General features: G+C 47.2%; 1 pseudogene; it reads left to right on the top strand.

The window, feature by feature from the left end:
* Window positions 1-9,340: 9,340 nt before the first annotated feature.
* Window positions 9,341-9,492, top strand: LOC136332490 (U1 spliceosomal RNA; annotated as a pseudogene).
* Window positions 9,493-9,746: the final 254 nt, after the last annotated feature.

Below are 9,746 nucleotides of genomic sequence, written 5' to 3'. Positions count from 1 at the left end.
GATGACTGTGGCGAGTGCAGGCAGAGCCAGATGGGACTGTGGTGGGTTTGGGACTCTTGGGGACAACTCAGCCCATCTGACACTCCCATGTATGAGGCCAGGGGCCCCCTCCACAGTCCTCTTTGACTCCTGTCCTCCTGGAATAGAAGCCTCCAGAGCTCAGGCCTCTTTAGGGAATCAGAAGATGTGCAAGGTCACGGTCCTGCCGGGCCCTCCCCACCCTGAGACCCCACACCATTGACACAGGAGGCCCTCCTTGCGCTGGACCCAAAGAGCACACTCACTTTTTTACTTGATCCTGTGGTGTGTCACCCTGGTCATTATAGGGAGGTAAGCCTCCAGATGAAGTAAAGACCGTAATGGCATCATGTACAATGCACAGTGGCCAGGACCTGCGAATGACGTCTACTGTGACTGTCTGACTCACTGAGTAGAACTGAGGCTCAGGGATTGTATCTGCTTCATTCACTGAGTTAGCCCAAGTGTCTCCAAAAAATGCCTACTTGTAGTAGGGGCTTAATATAATTTGTCGAAGAAGGAACTCCAAGCAGAACCATTCCAGATACCTGAGTGGGCCCGAGGCCCCCTGCTATCCCCAGACTTCCCTAATGTGGCAACACCAAAGACCAGGACAAGGGTCAGCTAAGTGGATTCCCAAACTCTTTGACAGGTTGTTTTGCATGAGCTTTTCCATCCTCAGAAATGTCACCAGCCATTGAATGGCGAGACAGATGACTTCTTGGGGAGACAGAGACAACACAGCCATCGACAACCACCTCCTATCTAACAGCCCTACCAACAGGACCAGGCACCAGGTAAGCACAGGCCATGGCTTGTCTGCACAGTAGTCTCTGCAAGAGGCTGATGAGGTTTCTCCTCCATCACCCCACTTTTCAGAGCAGAAATCGAGGCTCAGAGAGATATGTGACATTCAGGAGACACGGCTAGCAGTGGGGAGAGTGACCACTGTGTTGGGGGGTTGCATACTCACCTAGCACACAGCTGGTTCAGGATCTGCCAGGCTCTGGAGAAGGCCGGGTGGATGGACATGAAGGTGGATACGCGGGGAATGTTTCCTGCTGGGAAAGCTGGTATCACGGAGGACGCCACCTTCTCTAGCGACCCTCTCTGGAGGGCCCGCATCCTGCGGACCTCAGGGAGGCGAAGCGTTAACTCAGCTGCACACTGGGCAGGACAAGGAGGGACATCCAGTCAGTGGCATCACCATGAATCGCCAGGAGGACTGAGGTGTGGAGCTTGCCCAGAAATACCCTGCCCCTCAGAGAAGTGCTGAAGAGGTTCTGGGTTTGAAAATTACCCTCGAGGCTAGGTGGGTGGGGGGATGTTTACACAAATGCTGCCTTCTAGGCATAGCTTTTTAGCTGAAGAACAACACTTCTCCATATTAATAGTCTACAGCCTGACCTCTGGTGGCACAGTGGATAAAGCTTCAATCTGGAATGCTGAGATCAATGATTCAAAACCCTGGGTTTTCCCCATCAAGTCACATTTGGGAAGCAACTGCTACTAGTTCACACTTCCTGTTTCTCCTGTCTCTCTCCCTCCACCCCACACACACATCTAAAAATCAGCAAATAAATTTTTAAAGATGTCTATATGGAGAGAGCATTGTCACCTTGAGTCCTTAAGAAACATCCTTATTTTATTTATTTATTTATTTTTATTTTATTTTTTTTACAGAGACAGAGAGAGTCAGAGAGAGGGATAGACAGACAGGAACGGAGAGACGAGAAGCATCAATCATTAGTTTTTCGTTGTGCATTGCAACACCTTAGTTGTTCATTGATTGCTTTCTCATATGTGCCTTGACCGCGGGCCTTCAGCAGCCCAAGTAACCCCTTGCTCGAGCCAGCAACCTTGGCTCCAAGCTGGTGAGCGTTGCTCAAACCAGATGAGCCCGTGCTCAAGCTGGCGACCTCGGGGCCTGAGTCCTGGGTCCTCTGCATCCCAGTCCAACGCTCTATCCACTGCGCCACCGCCTGGTCAGGCAAAACATTCTTATTTTAGAGAGGAAGACACAGAAGCTTAAGGATGTCACAGGGCTGCTCGAGGTCATGCAAGTCAGAATTGAAGACCGTGCAAAGCTGGGGCTGCATGGCATTCCCTCTGAGCTACCAGAGTCTGATGTGCTCCTGACAAGGACTTAGAGGTTCTGGGGAGCATTGTCCCTCCACAGTTTTGAGACAGTGCAGGATAGACACCACCTTTACAAATTGTTGACTTCCAGAAAGACACTATCTTTCTTCCTTTTACATGAAAAGGTGTTGAGACCCTCATGATGGGGACCCACTGCAGCCAAAGGGGCAAATGCCTGGAGACTCCAGACTGGACAAAGCGACCACCAGGCAGACATCGGAGAAGATGGCTCAGGAAGGAGCAAATGCCCGGAGCCAGTGTAGGGCTGACAGGTGAGTCAACGTCCCCATGAGATGTTGCAAGTCATGCACCACTGTGATTGCTTTGGACACCTTCCCTTGCATTGGTAGAAATTTAAATGAGTGAAAATTCCCTGGCGGGCTGGAGTTAAGGCAACAGCCAGCATCACAAAACTGATGTTGGCAACGTCACAGCTATAGCCTTTTGATTTGGGACCTGGCTGAATCTGTTCGAGTTTTACATGCGCGTGTCCTTCCGCCAGCGGTGGGCGTCTGGCTCCAGCTGGGGATAGTGTGAAGGCAGTCCAGCTGGGGATTTGTAAAGGTAGTGTGATTGTGGTGTGAATGAGGTCACCCAAGCTCCATGACCGTGGAACCCCTAGAACTTCAGACTGTGCCTCTATTTGGGTTTTAGTCTTTAAGCAAGGAGTTAAGGTGAAGTGAATGCAGGGGTCTTAATCCAGTATGAGCAGCGTTTTTAGAAGAGGAGGGGAGGGCACATGGAAGCTCAGAGAGGAGTCCACGGGACACCGAGAAAGAACCCAGTCGTCCACGAGCCAAGAGGAAACCCCTCGAGAAGAATCAGCCCTGCTGACACCCTCCTCTCTGACTTGTAGCCTCTGGAACTGTGAGAAAATCCAGGTCTGCCGTTGATACCGCCCAGCCTGCTTCTATGTGATAGCGGCCCGGGCAAACCGGTGCTTCCCATCCCGGCACACTCAGGGGTTCCCGCAGCACTGCTGACACGGCACCCGAATTGAATTAGGCCAACGTCCACAGCACCGAGAGGCTGCGTGGGTGCAAATGACTTCTGTCCTTGGAGAAGGTCTGCAAGGACATTGGAGCTGACTGCTCCTCAAGACAGCGGGGCCAGGTACTTAAAATGACAGGCCAGGGAAGCATGAGTGCGCTCAGTGTCTACAGGAAGGCAGAAGACTCTGTTTCTGTTTTCCTCCAACATTCTTACAAATATGTGAGCAGTGTCTTTCTACTGCCCCATACAGCAAGAAGGAGGGATGGAGGTCCGGGTCCGTTTGTGCGTGCATGGGATGTGGACCCTCTATGGGGAGAACCCAGATTTGAGTCTGGGTTCTTGGCCCTTCCTGGTCCAAGCACTATCTTGGGGTCCTGCTTATGGAGACCCCCCCCCCCCGGGCCAGCTCTCACCACAGCCTGGCCTTGGACGGTGCTGTCGGCCTGGTGCACCTGCACCCTCACCCGGTAAGTGATGTGGTTTGGCCCGCGGGACAGCTCCTCGATGATGTCCTCGTGGGAACTCTGCAAAGACAGAACTGGAGGCTGAGCGAGTAGCATGGGAGACCTTCCCCCCCAACCTGCACTCCTGGACAGTGGATCTGGGAGCTCCACAGAATCCCTGGGCAGGTAGATAAACAATCGAATGTAGCCAAATGCAAAGACAGCAAGAATTAGTTTGTTTTTTTTTCTGTTCGGTTCCAACAAACATGTGAAGCCTGTATTTCCACCTAAGTAGAAACCTGGTCAGGAGAATTAGAGGTACAGATTTCTTTGGGCTGGGGACTCCTTCCCCAGCGAATCTGGGGTCCTGAATTTGGCCAGCTCTCACCTCAGACTGGCACTGGACGCTGCTCCTGGCCTGGCCCACTGGTCCCTTCCATTGGCTGAGGGCGTAAGTAAACCCGTCAGCCAGCTTCTCCACACTGTTCTTATGGAAACGCTGCAAAGACAGAGCCAGAGGCTGAGCGATTAGCACGGGAGACCTTCCCCCAACCTGCACCCCTGTGTTATGGCAGACCTAGCGCACCAATGCAGGCTGACAGCACACAGCGGGGACGCTGCTGGTCTCCCTGCTGCAAGGGCAACGGAGCTGAGTCACGTCAGGATGCAAGAGCAGGGAAGGGCCGAATCACTGAGGAAAATGACCTCTTATGGGACACTGGAGATGAACAGAGCCAGAGCTCCAGACCAGGTCGGCCGGCAGTGGTTTGCCATGCTCTGTGAGAAGGCATGTTCTAGAGACATTTGTCCAGAACCTTAATCGCCCTCCCCCACCCCTTCTTTCCTTGTTTGGTTCAAACCACCCTCCCAAATGTGATGTGTCAGGCTCGGAGAAGTCTGGCATGGACAGTCCATCAGGGAGCTCAGCAGAATCCCTGGTCAGGTAGATAAACAACAGAAAGTAACCAAATGCAAAGACAGCAAGAATTTGTTTTTTTCTGTACGGTTCCAACAAACATGTGAGGACTGTATTTCTACCCTAGCAGGAACCTGGTAAGGAGTATTGGAGGTACAGATTTCTTTGGGAGGGGGACACCCATCTCAGCAGTCTTGGGGCCCTGGGTATGGCCAGCTCTCACCTCAGCACGGCACTGGACGCTGCTCCTGGCCTGGTGCCCTGGTTCCTTGAACCAGCGGAGGGTGGAGGTGAACCCGTCAGCCGGCTCCTCTACGCTGTCCTCAAAGAAGCTCTACAAAGACAGCCCGGTACCGGGACAGGAAGCATCAGTGGCCTGCGTGGGCATTGCCTCTTGGGAGATACCCTCACCTTCTGTTCCCCAGATCCTGCACAGACAGGCACCTGCAAAGACCTCATCCAGGGAGAATGGGAAGACGACTTCTGGCTTCAGATGAACAAGAGGGTAGAGAAGCTTGGTCCTCAGCCCTCTCCTTTCCTTCCTTCCAGCCATGACCTGGGCTCTTAGCACAACAGACGTGCCAGGCTTACAACCCCTCACAACCAGCTCCTGCCCTGTATGAGTGCCACTCGTCCATGTGGGGCTGCCCAGGTCAGGTCCCAGATGAGGCCTGAACCAGATGGACCAGCCCTGAACTGCCCTTGGTTACCTGAGGGTACCAGGGGGTAAGAGGGGTTGGCGTTGTGTTTGCGCCACGGTTGCCAGCAGCAGAAACTTCTCTTGCTCTGGGCTTTCTTCAGCCCAGAGCCTCCGAAGGACGGGAAGCAACACAGAAACTTCGTACTCTCTGACTGTCTGCAGTCAAGTGAGCTGGACTGGACGCTGTCTCTGGAATGTGGGTGCCTGGTTACCAGACTTCTAATTTCTGTTGGGCATGTGTCAGCAAGGAAGTGAGCTCACCTCTTTAAATTACCATGACCTGGGCCCCTTTCTCCAGTCAGGGCCATGCACAACCTTCTCTGGGCTGATGACTGCTCACTCTCCTTGCCCGTCTCCTCTCAGTAGCTATGTGTACACCGAGAACTAACACAGGTTTTTCCACAGCTCCCTGAGAGTGTACTAGGCCCCAGCTTGTAGGAGATAGCTGAGTTCAAACCTCTACTTCTTTACCAATTTCCTGGTGTCCTTGGGAATCTTCTGTGCATTTTGACCCCCCAGACTCCTGTCCAGTGCTACTAGGACAATGCTAGACACCTCTTTGAAGGCCTTTGTCAGGTGTGGATGAAATGATGCCTCTAACACCTGTGGATCATTGTCCCATGATTCTGATACACAAATGTCGAAGTGGAAGTGTTACAAGAATGTGTGGAACATGCTTTGAAAACCAGTCTAAATAGGCCTGTGGTCCTGTGTGTGATCTTGGGTCAGGGAATCTTTGTCGTGGGTGTCACTGCCCATCTTCGCCTCATTTTCAGACCCATATCTTTAAGGTGTTGAAATGATAGAAAATTCACACATTGTCTTCATCTGGCTTGATAACTGCCATCAGTCTCTTGTGAAACTTAGAGTCACACCAAGTGCCTCATGTGGGTCCCTGTAGGGGAACCCTTCACAGTGGCTTCTCATCACTCCCGCCTCCTGGGAGGAACTTCTCTATATATCCATTGAGTGGTTAGGGACTGGCTTTTGAACAACTTAGAATACAGCCAAGATGGTGGGATGTCAGGTCCCGGCACTTCTCTCATACTCTTAATCTGAAATTTCCTTGTTTTCTCAGAATGTCCATTTTGTTTTCTGTCTGTATATGGGTCCCTGTCTGTCTGTTATACTTCTGGGAAAGGGAGAGCAAACGCCGTGGTTTTGAGTTGCCCTATGTCGAGGCCTCAAAGGAGAGAACCGAGGCAGTGCCCAGGCCAGCAGGCAGGACCTGGGGCTCTCAGTCCACGCTGCTTTCTGGAGAAAACTAGGCAAGTGATCTTGGGAGGCAATGTATTCCTGGTTCAGTCCAGTTGAAATGCATCTCCTCATTCATAAGGACCTTGAGGCAGAAGCACCCAGTCAAACCATGCCCCAATGCCTGGGCCACAGAACTTGGGAGGGTATGTTAACATGAGTTCTTTCCAGGTGCTGAGTTTGAGTGCAGTATATTTAGTGCCAGCGTTTCCCTCTGATGCCAGCAATAGTATAAAATACAGCATCTCTAATGTCATGCGGAGTGTTAAAGAATTAATGTTTGAGAAATGGTGAAAACAGCTAGCATATCAAAAGGGCTGTGTCTACACGTTTCAGACCACTTTAAAAATTCTTCTTACAGTGTCTGTAAAATCCTGCGTGTGGGTACTGGTTCCTGGTGACCAAAGATAGGAGGTATGCCATAACGGAAGAGAAGAAATAGATGAATGAGTGATACTGCAGAAGGCCTTGGAAAGTTCCTCTCTTGCCTTGGCCTCACATTGCCCATGGGAAGAGCTGGGTCAGACAAACCACAGATCGGCAACGGTTTTGTGTGTGTGTGTGTGTGTGTGTTTTTCTTCTCTTCCAAGTGAGAGGAGCGGAGATAGAGAGATAGACACTCGCATGCACCCTGACTGGGATCCACCTGGCAACCCCCATCTGGTGCTGATGCTCTGCCCATCTGGGGCCGTGCTCCCAACTGAGCTATTTTTAGCAACTGAGGTGGAAGCTTCATGGAAATATCCTCAGTGCCCAGGGTGATGATCTGGAACCAATCAAGCCGTAACTGTGTGGGGGTGGGGAGGGAGAGAGAGAAGAGGGAGGAATGGAGAAGCAGATAGTCACCTCTCCTGTGTACCCTGACTACAGATCGAACCCGGGACATCCACATGCCAGGCCGACTCTCTACCACTGTGACAACAAGCCAGGGCTCAAGTATATGACTCTTCAACCTATATGACTCTCTAACCACTATATGTACACCTGGAACTAATACAAAATAATATTGAATATAAACTGTAATTGAAAATAAAAATGTTTAAAAGTTCATAGTTATCACAGGAGATTGTCTTAGTTTGATATAGAGGTTCTAAAGCACTTATACACAGTGGTGGGATTCAGATAATTTAACAACCAGTTCTCTGCCCTAATGACCAGTTTAAGTATAAAAATGGTATATTTGAAGGTAGTTTATTATTTTATGTATTTAATACTTAAATAAGAAAAATAAAAGAGGTACACAAAACTAGATTATATCATAACAAAGAGTTTTAAAATATTAATGAAAAAATATTAAATAATACCTGAGAAGAAACAATAAAACTGTTATTTAAGATATTTTCAATGACAGCTTGTCGCCCCTGGCTGTATGGCACCTTTTCTTTTTACATTATATGCTTGTTTACTGAAGTAATAAATGTGAAGGAATTAACATGTAGTATTTCATCAAAGGTATAATGAGTTTCATGAAATGAATAAATAAATATTACAAGTGTATTTCTGTCAATTCTTTTTCACCTATGGACAGAATGAACATTGCCACTGATGCTTAGAATATGCTGTTGTGCAGATGAACTTTAAAAAGAGTAAGGAATGTAAAGCTGTGATTTCTACATTAGGTGGCTTCCCAGGCACCTACCGTAGAGAGAACCCTGATTACAAGTTCCATTTTAACATCAAGTTTGCAAAACTCAACCAGAAATTGGTATCAGTTCTGCCGAACCAGTGTGACCCGGCTGAATCCCAATACCGGAGAGTCTCCATTTCAGGATTTATTCTCTGAAACTCCCAAATATGATAGAACAAATTTTGCTATTATTTTTAATCGTACACTGCTCTCAAAGGATGATGGCATCTTTTATTTGCTAAGTTTAATGAAGTCCTTTTCTCTGATATAATAACCTATATTCTTGAGAATAGATTTCAAATGCTGGGAGAGGGTTCTGTAGGTATTTAATTTTGGATACAGAAGCTAGAAGAGAGCAAAATTACTATGTTTAAAGAATAAAGAACTATAAAATAGCAACAGTAAGAGTTTTATGATATCAAATTGTATTCAGGTGCTGAGTGAGATCATTTGAAATATCTGGGCACAGTTCTCAGCGTGCAGAGGGGGCTGCACCAATGTTAAAATATTTGAGGCTGCTATCATTTTGTTGTTGCTGTTATATAAGACTTCCTTGGAAAAAGAATGTTCTAAGGTTAGAAACAGAATTAAGAGGAGAATCAAAATAAAGAACTACAATTGATGGTTGGAAGTGTTACTTGTAATAATCTAAACACAAAGCTAACAATAAACACCAAAGAAACTAAGGTATAGAGCAAAATAAACGTTATAAACTTGAACAATGAAAAATAAAATAAAATGTACTGAAAGCTAAGGGATGGGAAGAAGTTGAAATGCTGATTTGTTTGAGGTATGTCTCTGAAATATAGCACACATTTGGCTTTCGCTTTGTAAACCTATCTGAAAGCCTTTTTGTCTTAATAACTCAATTTTGCTCACTTACATTAGTTATTGTGATGTGTTTGACTTTGTTCCTGCAATATTTGTTTTATACATTCTGTTTTTTAGCTTTAAAAATATTTTGCTATATGATTGCTTTTTTTTCTTTTTCTTTTTAAAATTGATTGATTGATTTTAGAGAGAAAAGCAATGAGAGAGAGAGAGAAACATTGATTTGTTGTTCCACTTATTTATGCATTTATTGGTTGTTTCTTATATGTGTCCTAACTGGGGATTGAACCAACAGCCTTGGCATATCAGGACAATGCTGTAACCAACTAAGATACCTGGCCAGGGTTGTTTTCTTTTTTATTACAATTTCATTGAGATAATCACAGATTCACAACCACTTTTAAGAAAAATAGAGAGAGATACTGGCAGGGGAAATACCATGATCACAAAGGTGGTTTTCCCAGGGCAAGGCCATTGCACTCCAGATGTGCTAATCCCTGTGATTTCCCCAAACGTGGGAAACTCTACTGCATAATTTGTGGTAGTGGAAGACTGTGTTCATGGTCTTCCAATAAAAAAATAAAAAAGAAGAAAAGATACAGAGCAATCCTTTGTACTCTTTAGCCAGTTTCACCTGATAATAATGTCCATGTTGTCAGAAATAGTGGCATTCTCCTTGTTTATTGATTGATTAATTAATTGATTTTATAGAGAAGAGGAGGAACTTATGAGAAGTATCAACTCATAGCTGCTATAATTTAGTTGTTGCTTTTTGCTTGTCAGATGTGCTTTGACAAGCTAAGGGTTTAAAATCAACAACCTAAA

Source organism: Saccopteryx bilineata, chromosome 3 (genome assembly GCF_036850765.1).
Source record: "Saccopteryx bilineata isolate mSacBil1 chromosome 3, mSacBil1_pri_phased_curated, whole genome shotgun sequence".
Classification (NCBI taxonomy): Eukaryota; Metazoa; Chordata; class Mammalia; order Chiroptera; family Emballonuridae; genus Saccopteryx; species Saccopteryx bilineata.
This window is presented reverse-complemented; position numbering and strand designations above follow the sequence as displayed.